Source organism: Chionomys nivalis, chromosome 22 (assembly GCF_950005125.1).
Source record: "Chionomys nivalis chromosome 22, mChiNiv1.1, whole genome shotgun sequence".
NCBI lineage: Eukaryota > Metazoa > Chordata > Mammalia > Rodentia > Cricetidae > Chionomys > Chionomys nivalis.
In genome coordinates, this window is record NC_080107.1 from 15,741,766 (window position 1) to 15,756,032 (window position 14,267).

General features: G+C 40.7%; 1 protein-coding gene across 4 annotated transcripts in view; it reads left to right on the forward strand.

The window, feature by feature from the left end:
* Positions 1 to 2,850: 2,850 nt before the first annotated feature.
* Scn1a (sodium voltage-gated channel alpha subunit 1) overlaps positions 2,851 to 14,267 on the forward strand; it is a 116,603-nt gene continuing 105,186 nt past the window's right edge. For all 4 annotated transcript variants that reach the window (XM_057755181.1, XM_057755183.1, XM_057755182.1 and 1 more), the window contains exon 1: positions 2,851 to 3,065. The gene's annotated coding sequence lies outside the window, so the exon portion shown is untranslated. The remainder of the gene's footprint in view (positions 3,066 to 14,267) is intronic.

Here is a 14,267-nt window from a genome sequence, read left to right on the forward strand (position 1 = left end):
CACTCTATAGCTCAGGCTGAGGTTGCAGCTAAAGCTGTGGTTGTGACTATGGCTGTGACTTTAGCTTAGGCTGTGGCTGGCTTTAGCCTCAAGGCCCAGCCTCAGCTTCAGCCCTAGCCCAAGACCAGCCTAAGTTTGAGGCTAAAGTTAGCATGGAACTTCTTTCTCTACATTTTTATTTTTTTAAATTTCTCTTTACATTCCCACCATGGTTTTCCTTCCTACTCCTCCTCCCATACCCCCTCACCTCCCACCCCTCCTCCCATGCCTCCTCATATCCCACCAGACCACACTTTATCTACTCCTCCCAAGGGGTAAGGACTCCCATGGGGAGTCAACAAAGTCTGGCACATTAACTTTAGGCAGGACCAACCCCCTCTCCCCACTGCATTAAGGTTGATCATGATATTCCACCATAGAAAATGGGCTTCAATAAGCTACCTCATGCACCAGGGATAGATCCTGGTCTTACTGCCAGGGGCCCCTCAGATAGTCCAACCCTCACCACTGTCTCCCACATATGGAGGGCCTAGTTCGGACCCATGGAGACTCCACAGCTGTCAGTCTAGAGCTAATGAGTTTCCAAGAGGTTGGTTCGGCTGTCTCTGTAGATTTCCCCATCATGATCTTGACCTCCCTTGTTCATATAGTACCTCAACTGTAAAAAAAAAAAAAAAAAAAAAAAAAAAAAAAAAAAAAAAAAAAAAAGACATCTTGAGATTTTTAGGCAAATGGAATTAGAAAAAAAAAAAATCCTGAGTGAGGTAGCCCAGACCCAGAAAGATGAACAAAGTATGTACTCACTCATAAGTGGATATTAGATGTGAAGCAAAGGATAACCAGACTCCATTGCACAGCTCCAGAGAAGCTAGGTAACAAGGAAGACTCTAATAGGAACACACAGATCGCCTGGGAAGGGGAATTAGTTAATATCTCTTGGGTAAACTGGGGGTGGGGGCAGTAAAGGGGAGGAGATGGGAGACAAGAACTTGAGGGAGCAGGATGGTCAAGAAGGGAGAGCAATGAAAGAGAGAGCTTGATAGTGAGAGCCCCTATGGGGTTAGGAAGAAAACTGGTGCTAGGGAAATTCCCAGGAATCCTTAAGATCGACCCCAGCTAAGACTCCCAGCATCAGTGGAGAGGGAGCCCGAACTGGCCTTCCCCTTAAAGCAGACTGGTGAATATCCCAACTATCAACATGGAGTCTTCATCCAGCAACTGGCAGAACCCGATGCAGAGATCCACAACCAAGCACCAGGCTGAGCACTGGGAAGCCAATCAAGAGAGGCATGGAAGTTCTTGACCTATACTAACTTCGAGTTCATCCTTGGGATTCTCCTGCCTCAGCATTCCCAGTTCTGAGGTGTTTCAGTGAACAAATTCCACCGTGCTGAAACTATTTTTGACACGTGTCTGGCAAATGAGTTGTATTTGCCAAATGAGCTGTTTCTCCACCCCATGTCCAGATTTATAGTCAGCTGCCTTCTTTCAAAAGCAAAGAGATACAGACCCATGAAACCACAAACAAGAACTAACAAAAGTTTTATAAAGACACAATTGGAGATTATAATCCCAGGATTCTAGAATGGAGATGGGAGACTATTTGGTATGTTCTAAAAAAAATAATGAATCCCAGAAGCAAGGGCCTTATTTTTATTATTTATTTGTTTGATGATTTTTGTCTCACGAGCTACGTAGCCTTGAACATGCCTCAGTATGGTTTAGAACATCTCAGTATTCTCAATTGCGCAGTGCGAATTGCTGAAGGAATATTAACCGTGTATGCCTCACTGTCGTGTAGAAGGGAATAGAAAAATGAAAGGCTGATTGGGGATATTGTTTTTAAAATGGCACAGCATGCGTAGTGACTCTCATCAGCATTAAGTGTGCTAAGCGACAGGGGAAACACACCCTGGGCAAATATCTGCAGCAAGTGACTCATGTGTGTGCAATTAGCTGGAAGTTTATGCATGACCAACTGTGAAAGACTGCTTATGCTTTAAAGTACAACGCAGGACTTAGAAAGTTCAGTTCCTGGAGCCACCCACCGTTTAGCATGGGTTCTTTATGGTACAGAGAAGACTTATTGGACACCAATAGTACTTACATTTATCCTCTCAAGCACAGCAAGACAATTCAGGGTTACGGTGTATCTGGAGGATGGGAGACATATTGCAATCAGAGACAATGAAACCATGGAAACGGGTATGAAGATATTATTTGACATCAACAGCTAAACAATGGAAACTGTAAGCTAAAAACATGCTCATCAGTGTTGGGTTTAAAGTAGAACTCAAATCCACCTTCTTGGGAGCTGTTCACTACTCTATGGGAAGCCCTGTTAACACAGTGCTATTGAAGAAAGTATTCAAGAAAGTTCCTGATCTAAAGCCATGGCTATGTAACAAAGGACCACATTTTTTCTCCTGGCAGAAGAAAAGAACAAATTTCATTCGTGGGTTCTATAATATGTGACGCTAACAATAATTTATTTATAAAAAGGGAAAAGTAGCATTCACAAACAAAAGTAGCACTTTTTTATTTAAAAGAAACTCTCTCCAATACTGAATGTTTTCCTCTTCAATAGTTTTCTGATCAACAGAGCAACAGGGGTTGAAAGAGAGGTTAGAGGAAGTAATAAAACCAAAACGAAGAGAAAAAAAGGAAGATAAGCAAAGGGCATGGAAAAGAACACACAAACCCAGTCTGTGAGAGCCTATAACTATGTGACCGCTAGATGGCAGTGTAACGTTAGGTGCTGTCTCCACTTTTTTCTTTCTTTCTTTTTTTTTTTTTTTTTAAACAAGCTATTTGCTGATTTGTATTAGGTACCATAGAGTGAGGCGAAGATGAAGCCGGGAGGATACTGCAGAGGTCTCTGGACATGTGTATGTGTGTGCGTGTGTTTATGTATGTGTGTTCTTCCCCTGTGAGGCTGCAGCCCTTGTGAAACACTTGGTCACCTTTTTGCGAGAAGGAATCTGAACCGTTGCAACTGAAGGTACCGACTCGCCTTGGGGAGATGCTGTTCCTCACTGCAGATGGATAATTTTCCTTTTCTTCAGGTAAGCCATCTAATCCCTTTATCGTGATCTGCGGTGGTGAATTTTTACCTGGTAATCCGTGGGGAGAAGAGCCCACGGAAATAAGAGTTAGGGCAGAGCAGGAAGTCTATTTTTGCATGTGAATTCGGACCAACTGTCCCCCTCCTCCTTCCCTCTTCCTCTTCCCCTCCTCTTCTTCCCATCCTCCTCCTCCCCTCCTCCCCTTCCTTCCTCCTCTCTCAACCTTCCATGAACTGAAATCAGGTTCGTTCTGCAGCTCAGCGTTTTGATAGAAGGATGAGATTCTTTGGCCTAAAATAACTTGGCGCCCGGCCAGCTCTTGCCTTTGCTTGCTTGCAATCCTCCTATGCTAGGTCTGGTCCTGAAGCCCCCCGCCCCCTCTGTCATTGGTGCTTTGGAACTGGATTCGATGGCTGGGAATAGAGGTCATATTGTTCCTAAAGATGATGCAAAAATTAGACCTCATATGGGAAGCAAGAAGGCAGCGGGCTGCTTCTGAAGCCCAGCATCGCAGGGGAGACAGCTTCTTCCGGCAGAGGCTGGACTGTTGAGACGGGATGCTTCATTCCCAGGACAAGGAGGGGACAGCGGGTGTTTTCTCTCCTACTCTTACTTAACTACACTTGCAAAGGAACTTTAGAAAAGTGATAAAGAGTCCCCTATTTCGTGCAATGCCAGACCGGAAGGACGGACTTACTTTTAACTAGACAGAGGTCACCAACAGCAATGAAACTGCAGGTGCTGCCTGGTTTACATGAAACAGCTGTGGAGCGTCTTGCTCTCCAAAGAGCGAAAAAAAAAAAAAAAAAAAAAATCTTCCTTGGGTGTGTGAGGCTTTTTCACGTGTCTTCTTACCTATCGCGTTTTCTTTCTCTCCTACCTGTTCGAGCTCTACATATAAATACCCTCCCCTTCTCGCCACATCTACTGAGTGGCTGCTGCCCCTCCTTTCCACAAACCAGTCGAAATCAGCGTGTGAGCGAGCGGGTGCTTTTTCATGTGTCTGACGAAATGACTGAGTCAAGCTTGGGTGTCTTTCTGTTCAGATGTGCATGTGACTAAATATTTCTAAGCCGCAGCAGCAAACTTGCACATTGCCAAACGCTGTTGCTATCACACCTAGGAAATGTGGCTTCTCCTTGGTATGGATCTGCAGGGTTTGCATGGTCTGTCTTGTGCGCTACTGTAGTAACGGAGCGCTTCTCCAAATAGCGCTTTAAATCTTCCCAAGAGGAGGATGCCAAAGAGGAATAGGAAAATTCCATGCTGAAGCTGGTGGTTCCTGACTCTCTTCCTCCTGCCTGAGAGCAGAGGGGAGCGTACCTCTCCCGTTTGCTGCAATACCTGACATGCCAGGGTGATGTAACCGGGAACTGCCACACGTTTGCCGTGTCTGACACGTTCCTTTCCTTTCAGAAGCAGAAGAACTGTGGTGGAAAAAAACTCTCAAACTCCCCTTTGTGGCTGCTGATTGGTAATGCCATCAAGCCTGGCCGCTCTCTTCACTGGAGGAGTGTTGCAATTTAGGCCTTCCCCCACCAAGCTCTCTGAAGCGATTTTCAGATGGTGTCTATTTTGGGAACATAATGTGTAGACAGGAATGGATGGCCACAGAGATTTACGGGAAAACAATCTCGGAGAGATGAGGTAGCATTATAAACCACCAAGACCCAGCACAAGAGGCTGGTTATGTCACATGGACCTGGCAGTGGGGGTTCAGTCTTATTAAACTCACTGCCACTCACTTCTGCGGCTTTTTTTTCCTTTTTGTTCTCCATTGCTTTGTCTGTTTTTTTTTTGTTTTGTTTTGTTTTTTTTTTTTTTTTTTTGGTTTTCCAATGTCTATTTCGAAGGCTAGAAACAGTTACACTGTTAAAAATAACACATTGGATTTTGCTGTCAATACTATATCTCCATTTATGTGACTCCCTCTTACTGGGAATGGGAAATTTGCTACCAGGAGACTCATTTGTTACAGCAATTCCTCTTTAAGACATGACTGAGAGGGTTTCTCCATCTGTGGGGGCTGGGAAGGCATGGTTGGAGGCCTAATTAATTATACAGTATCCAAAAAGGCACTGGGGAGAAAAGCCAGCATTCTGCCCTTCCATCCAGAGTTCTCAGGAGCAGGTGGACAAGCTGAAGGACACAACACAAGGACCAGAAACTCAGCACTCAGCTCCACAGAGGAGCCTTCCTCTCTTGTGGAGAGGCACTTGAGACCCCCCCCACACACACACACACCAGAGCACATTTTCTGAGTGTTCCTGACAATAAAAGTTAACCTGGCTGGTTGTTTAATGTTCTCTGTAAACAACCGAGGTCTAGTAGTCCTTACAGGAACACAGTGGTAAAGTCTGGTGTACAAAGTTCTATTCAAGTTCTTTCCCTCCAGGTTAGGCAGAGAGACTGAATTCGCCAGGAACTCCTTGGATTTGCCAGCAGCAAAAAAAGGTCTGATCTCTCTTGGATTAGGGAGGATGGGGAAGAACCATGGCCTGGAAACAAAGAGAAAAGCAATCCAAGGGCCAGAATTTGTCACCCTCTGGACCGGTGGGGATTCGCCTAGGGAAGCGCCACTTCCCTTCCAGATTCTGAGTTGTCAGTTAAGCAGTCACTGCCCAGGTTGGGTTTCTCAGGCTAGGGAAGGGTGTAGGAGGCAACTTGCTCTTGGTACTGTTGCTTGTGAAAAGTCCAGATAGCTACAAAGTGTCTCCAATTATGCTAGCCCAACTCTTCTCCCTTGTCTATGTACCTAGACGCCAATGTGCAATTTTCTTTTCTAAAAGAAGATACAGTACTTAGTTTTTGCCAGCTACTTTCTAAGCAGTACTTCACAAATGTACTCTTGAATCCTGAGATTCAATTCAATTCAGTGTTGCTAATTTGAGAAGTGAAGAAACCAAGGCCATTGGGGCTAACTTTGATTGTCTGTTGCTATATGGACAAGTGGCGGTGCCCAAATTTCAACCCAGAGACAGTCTTGCCATAGCTTCTGTGTTCTAAAACACCCTCACCCATGCATTGGGAGAGCTACTGCTTAGTCCTGAGAGTATGGACTCAGATACAGGTCCTCTGCCCTTGCCAGCAGTAACCTGTTGCCCCTCTCATTTGCCAAGATGCCAAAAAATACCTTCCATACACACACACACACACACACACACACACACACATTCTAGTCCTCCAGGAAAGTTCCTGTTCTAGGTAATGAAATATGGAGACCACAACAAAATTTGTGCCCACCACATGGTGCCTTCAGTTTAATGATGGAGTTAGACAGTAAAAATGCATAAAGGGCTATCAAAGCCCCTTAAAGAAAATAGCACAGCGTACAGAAATGATGGGGAGAAGAGCTAGAAGAGAAAATGGAAGTGGAAAATGTGGCTTTTAAAGTAGAGACCTAAATAAGGAGAGGGATGGAGTGAACGTTGTGCCAAAATAAGGAAGAAGAGTTGGAGCATAGTGAAGAGAGAAGGCACAGAGGTCCCTGAGGTGGGCCCTTAGTGATGGAGGGGAGGACCATCTTTATGCAGAGGAGAGAAGATAGGACCAACAGCTACCCCTACCCTTGGATCCGTGCAGTCCTAGTGGGTGGACTCAAACTTTTAAAATGGCTTCTATTAGCCGGATGGTGGTGGCGCACGCCTTTAATCCCAGCACTCGGGAGGCAGAGGCAGGCGGATCTCTGGGAGTTCGAGGCCAGCCTGGTCTACAAGAGCAAGTTCTGGGACAGGCACCAAAGCTACAGAGAAACCCTGTCTCAAAAAACCAAAAATAAAATAAAATATATATATATATATATATATATATATATATATATATATATATAATGGCTTCTATTAAAAAGCATCAGGGAATTATATCGAGGAAACATAAGCCTTGTGTTTTATTGACAGCTTTCTAGGTTGAAAAAAGTAATCTGTTCATATTCACAAGAAGCTATAATTTTTAACAACTTGTAAAGTGTCTGGGAGAAAATTTTATCTTTCCTAGAATACAGTGTTATTGGCTAAAAAATGTTGCTACATACACATACACACATGTGCACACACATGCACACACATACACAATTAGATACAGACTCTGGGTGAGGTTATTTGTTGCAGTACTACAGTCTCTCAGGTAAGAACACCTCTGGCGGGGCTGGAGAAATGACTCTGCCGTTAAGAGCACTTGCTCCTCTTACAGAGGACCCAGGTTCAGTCCCCAGCACCCTTACAATGGTTCACAACCATCACTTATTTTACTTCCAGGTGACCCAGTGCCCTCTTATGGTCTTCCTGGGTGCCAAAAATGCTTGGGACATGTGGACATACATTCAAATTAAACACTCACATATATAAATGAATTTATAAAAGCTTCTTTATAGAAAAAAAACAACTCTGGCCATCTGGTCAGTCTTGCATAGAGGGGCTTTTTTCTCTGCAACAAACAAACTTGGGAGAGGGGGATGCAAGCAAGTAAAGACAGGGAAGCCAGTGCTCGCATGCTCCTGCAGCCAGTACTTAGAAGCTGGCTAGAGATGTTTGACTATGTCATGCTTTACAAGTCAATGAATATGTGATTTCAAAATACTTAGGGAAAACAGCTCAGCTTCTATCTTTGTCTATGTTGAAATTACTGTCACATCTTTGTTCACTCGGAACCCCCATTCTAAGGGAGTACAGTACAAATGATAGATCGTTTTCAACTTCCTAGCTACCTGTTTTCTCTTTGCGCTCAGATCCGACATTATAGTCTGCCAGGAAATGTGGGTTTCCAACTTAGAGTAGACTTGGGTTTGCGTTTGTCCCTGTGAATGATCAGCAGCTGCTACCTCAAATGCTCTGTTCCTCTGTATTCTGTTTGCTACACTCCTCTAACGTCAATGTGTTAAAGGCTTTGCCTTTATACGTCATCTGTGCTTTTGGTTTCGGTACCATATATGCCTAACTCTATGCAAAACTCTACACTTATTTTGCTTTGTTTTCAGTGTGTTTTTTATAGCTAGCTTTTCCACTTCTGTCTCTGGTCCAGTTGAGCTTCTTGTGTGCAATATGAAGTAGGGTTTATGCTTCAGCCTTTGGCTTGCGAGCATCTAGTCAGCCCAGAAGTCTTTCCTGAAAGGACTATATTCCCTGCTCCACTTGAACTTTTCTAACAACCTTGCTGGTGATGCATCTGTGATATTGCTATCATTCATTTCACACAGGATGCTGTAGACGTATTTCTTAAGGATATGTCACCAAAAAAAAGGACCTTCTTAGAAAACCTTACATAAGCTTAAAGTTTGGAGAAATTGATCCAAATTCTGCTGGTACATACTTTTGAATTTAAGTGGACCTTAGAATGTTTCTTCTCATTGGAAAGGTATTTGTTTGTGACAGTCTCAGAAAGCAGAGGTGATAATTAGGTTCAGCATTTTAATGAGCCTAATCTTCCCGAGAAGAGATGCCTAGTTATTTCCAAGAAGGATCCCTATTGCCTTGCACATCCTCTGCTGAACACACAGAAGTGATATTCTTGTCCTTCGTTACCTGCTGTTTCTCTGCTTTTGTCTCTCAAATGCCCTGGAGGTACCGTTGGACTTGAAATAGAGATGTGTCTTTCAAATAGAGTTGGCTTTTATTTTAGATGCTTTGGGTATGTATGTATGTATGCATGTATGCATGTATGTATGTATGTATGTATGTATGTATATAGTTATAACAAAACACTGCATATTGGGAGGCTTAAGCAACTGAGATTTTTTTTATGACCCTGGAGGCTTAAATGAGGTCTAGATATTGACAGGTATGATTCTTTGTGGTGTTTCTCTGCTTGGCTTGCTGATGCCATGTTCTGTGTTCTAACATGAAGTTTCTTCCGTGTTCCTGAATTCACAGTGCTTGCCTTGACGAACAGTCAGAGTGTATCTAACTGAAGACCACACAAAATTTAATGATTTTAAAGCCCTTGCTTTCAAATGCACAGAGATATGGGAGGAGTGAAGTCGGGCCTTAGGCAAATGAACTTAGAGGTGTACACAATTCAGCCTGTGATGGCTGCCTTTGACTGGCTGTGACTACTAAAATAAACAGGGAAGACTGAATTGATACCATTTCTTTGCTAATGCATTGTTAAAATTGTTGTGTTAATGGTGGGTTTTCATCATTCGTACAATCCTCCTACAATAAGGAGTGATGTGGACATGTGTTAATATACTAATGTGGCAATTAAATAATTACTACTATATTTAAAGAAGCATTATAAGTAATAAGATGTGGTAAAAAAAATTAAGGCCCATACTCATTTTAATCATAAGAGGAACTAAGAGGAAAACAAAACTTAAGAGCTCATGGACAAACTTATAAATCAAATAATCAATTTCAACGTATTTCTATAAGCAATAGAAACTGGGTCAGGCTCATTTAAGTATAATGTCTTTGAAATATGGTGCAGCCCAGAGCCTGGTACATCTGTACCAGGAAATGGCAAGAATGAGGCAAGCTCTAAGAGTAGATGGCCCCGGCACTGGCCTTTGTGATAACGTCCATATGATGCTGCAATCTCCTAAACAAACCAGCTCACTGCTTTCAGGCTTTCTTGGTGTTTGTGGGACTTTTGTATTTGAACTACGGTTCTAAGAAATCAAAGTCTGACTGATACGTTTGCATTATCCATTTCAACAAAGAATAAGCTGAACCTTTCTGCCACTTCCATTGAATGATTCCCAATTAGGAAAAAGTATTGCGTCCAAACAAAACTTAAAACAGTATGCATATACTGTGTCAAATCATGATCTATGTAAACCATGAGATATTGCAGTACCATTAAGTATAATAAATCAAATACCATTTAATTCAATGAGAAACTGCTTATGACACAATAGTACAGAAACCAGCAGAATACAAATGTTTGTTTCCCCCTCAAAAGAAGAAAATGAGTGTTAAAGTTGAGTCTGCTATATGAGATTGCAATTTCTATTTTCTTCTTATAATTTTTTAAAACCAGAATACTTTTTCCTTTTTAATTTTAAATTTTAATATTGTAGAACATGATCATATATAGACATAAGAAACAAAAAATAAAAAAATAAATTAACTTAAAATTGTTACACAGCAAACATCAGTATTAGTATTTTAATTGTTTTTGTAGTTTTTCTCATTTTATTGATTTGTTTTCAAATTCTTTGGTTTATAATGGGAAAAGTGTTTTTGAAGTAAGAATATGTTGTTCTAAAAGTCAGAAAGAATAGGGGCTAGAGGAACAGCTCAATATTAGAATAGATGCCTCGTATGTATGAGACCCTAGGCTTGATCCCTAACAGTAAAATAATAATGATAATAATAATAGAAGTTAGAACACACTATTTTTCAGGTGGAATTTGGTAAATCAATTTGTAAAGATAAGCATTATATAATCAAAATAGTAGACTCCATAGGGTAAATGAAAAATAACCAAATATTTGAATATTTTATCACCTAGAATACTAATTTAATTAATCCATATATATTCAATAATACCAATTTACTATTTTGAAAATTTTTGTAATAATTAGAAACTGACTGACTCTATTCAAGATTTGATTTGAAAGTAGTCTGAAATTATATTGTTTTGTGGTCTAATGTCTTCAGTCAGATTTCAGAAAATAATTTACTTGTATTTATGGAGTGTCTATTATTGGCCATGGGTTTTAGGAGGAAAAAAAATGACCTTACACTGAAAAACTAAAGATACTAAACAATATATAAACAAAAAACACCATTATTTACATAAAATTTTAAACTGTATAGAACCCAACTGATTAAATTGACAGAATCAAACGACATGAAGGGCAGGATGAGATGTGAGAAAACAATGGGTGAGCAAGACTGAGCCAGAAGCACTGGTGGAGCAAGGACAGCAATGAGGAAGAGCCTTGTCCTGGAAGATGCGAAACTGCCTAAGAGAAGCAGCGAAGGAAACCCTGGACCCATAGATGTATTATTAATGTCTTGTGAAAATAGCCATATTCAGACTGCTTTAAGGAATTTTTTAAGGTTCGAATACTGCAGAAAATCAAATAGAATAAAGAACCTAGAGGTCAAGATTCCCAATTGCATTCTCAGAGAGGAGAAAAGGGTAAAGTAATTCTTTTACACACATTTCTGCCTGAGGATCCAGTGGACTTGGCAACCCTGAAAAGTAGGACTTTGAAAGACTTGACAAATATAACCAGCCAGCAGTTTTGATCCTTCCCCCGGAATGTGATATGCCATTTAAAAAGGCCAGTGGTATTTTGTGCTATGTAAGGCAGTGTGTTGGTACAAAACCAAAGAGCCAACGGGCTGGTTTCAGGTCTAGAATACCATAATCTCAGAGCCAGCCAGCCTGAGCAGGTCAGGTTTCAGATAATGTGACGTGTCTGGAAGATTGAATACCAATATTTAGGGCACTAGAGACAAATAGCGCATGCTGGGTTAGAGAAGGGAAGAGTGCCATTTGAAGAATGTCTAGATGGAACTTGGACCTAGATAAGGACAAGCTGGGAAGAAGTCATTAAACAGGTGACCGTAATCCTAGCAGTCTGGAGGCTGAGGTGAAAGGGTTACTGTGAATTTTGAGGCCATCTTGGACTGGCTACATGATGATATGCTCTCTCAAAACAAACAAGCAAACAACATACTTCTATTATTTGAAACTGGAGTCAAGGTTTAAAAATCCAATTCAAGATAGCTGGCTTATATGAGCTATCCAGGTTTGTCTCTTACCCCACACCCTATCTACCCTACCATTAATCCTGTAGAATTAAATGCATGTCTCTGAATAATTGAAGCGGCTTCTAAGTCTTTGAAACTGCTTCTTTCAATGCTTGAGAACCCATGACCTCTACTGCCCAAGGATGACTCATTCCCTTTGGAGATGTGGCTGAGCCTAGCACAGACTTCCATCGCAGCTCCAACTGACCCTCGTGGTGCCTGTCTCTCTCCCTCTGTGTCTTCCTTCAGCGTGATGCAGTGTCTTGTCTGTTGTGACAAGATACCATCATCACTGCCTGGTTCAACTTTGCCTGCTAAGTAATTACCCAAAAGCAGCTAAAGGACATGAGACCAAACTAAGAATATTCTAGAGCATTCTTGCATATTTACTAATTCTATATACCTTAAGAATATTTTAAAATACTATTATATAAAATGCACCTAACAAGTAACTAATTTAATAACATATTATTTTATACAAACTCCAAATTCCTACCATTAGACACTTTTCAAACTAATTCTGAGAATTTTCTCAAATGATCATCGGCAGCTTTTACGATCTGACTCACGGCCTGAAAATTTTAATTACTTCTTTTATACTTTTCAGGCATATGTTGGTATTTGCTTGGGCCCAATATTTAATCACCTAATTGACTGTATAGTTATAAATTACTAATGCTATTATAAAAACCAGAATATTTATAAAAGCATGAGGAAGAAAATAATATTCATAACCTCATAATTTCTTCATTCTCTATATTAATCATTGATATTGCTTTAATATTTAATGTTTTATGCTACATTGTTCTTTTTAGTATAATAGAATTTTATGATGTTTTCAATTATATTCCATGTATCATATATTAAATATTTTTCATGTCACCAGAATGAATAATACCATCTTAAAAAGCTTCTTAAGAGTTTTAAATTTATAAAATCATGCAAATATTGTTTCTTTCTGGTTGGATCATAACTTTAGAGAAGCTTAAATAGCACCTTCAAAATATCAAGCATCTGCCGGGTGGTGGAGGGACATACCCTTAATCCCAGAGGCAGAGGGAGGCAGATCTCTGAGTTTGAGGCCAGCCTGGTCTACAAAGTGAGTTCCCTGTCTCAAAAACATATATATTTATCAAATATTTGAAATGCAGCATCCTGTTCCTATTAATAGTCAAAAGATAGTTTATTGTCTAAATGCAACTTTTGTTGAGAAGGAGGCAGAACCCTAACAATGTCCTCCTAGCACACACAAGAAGATAAAATCAAATACTTAAAAGAAAGGGCTCCTATGAAGTGGGATCCTTATTAGTCTTAACAATAAAAACATTAGTCAGACAATGAGGTAAAAGCTGAAAGATCAGAGAAGCAAAGGAGCAGCCACAGTCACTTCTTACCTCTAGGAATTCTCAAGCCGAACAGGCGAGATCCTTTCTCTAAGAATTCTCAGACTGAATGGCCTGATCCTGATTCCTGTCTCCACCTCTGGATGCTGGAATTAAAAACTTGAGTCTCCCATGTGCTGGGATCAATGGCATGAGATCCCAAATACTGGAATCAAAGACATTAGGCACCACTGCCTGGTTCTGTTTCTGAAAACTTTCAGCTGGTTCAATCTGGTGTAGCCCAGGATGGCTTTGAACTCCTGACCTTCCTGCTTCCTCCTCCCAAGAGATGGGATTAAAGGTGTGTGCCACCACTGTCTGGCCTCTGTGGTTAACTAAGGTCTAGCTCTGCCCTCTGATCACCAGACAAGCTTTATTTGTCAGAACACAAACAAAATATCACCCAGTCCTTGAACACGGGCACTGGGGTGTAAGGACTGGTCTTCACGTTTCTTTCTCATGCTTGGTTCTCCCCTGTGGATGAAGATCACACAAAGGGCTTCACTTACCATTTTTTTACACTCTGCCACCATGTGTTCAAAATATACGTGTTAGACAATTCAATAAACTAACCCATCCTTTTTCTACTTTAAAGAATAGAGACAGATGATTTCGATGTCATCAATAATGACCTGCAGATAGTTAGTGTCTAACTTGATTTGTCATATTTTTTAGCATTTTCTAGCAGCAACCAACACTGGACTCTTCCACACAAAGTTTTTAAGGAATTTAAAATATCCATTAGAATTTGTCTTTAATGATATACTGGATAATATTAGATAATATTAAAAGGGGAATAGTAAAGCATTTCTAAAATTATAATTCATTTTTCAAATATGTGTTGTTGAAGGCTTGCTCTCACCTAAGGGAAGGGAATCACTAATATATTTCTTGAGACCTAGGAACCATATGGTATACTAAACCAGAGTAACATGCAATATTTTCCCTTTTATTAAAAACGGATTCTTTTCTCATACAATATTCCCTGATTACAGTTTCCCCTCCCTCTACTCCTCTCAATTCTTCCCCACCTCTCTTTCCATTCTCCACTCCCATTCTGTGTCTTATTGGAAAACAAGCCTCAAAGAGAAAGCAAAGTATAAGAAAATAAAATATAACAA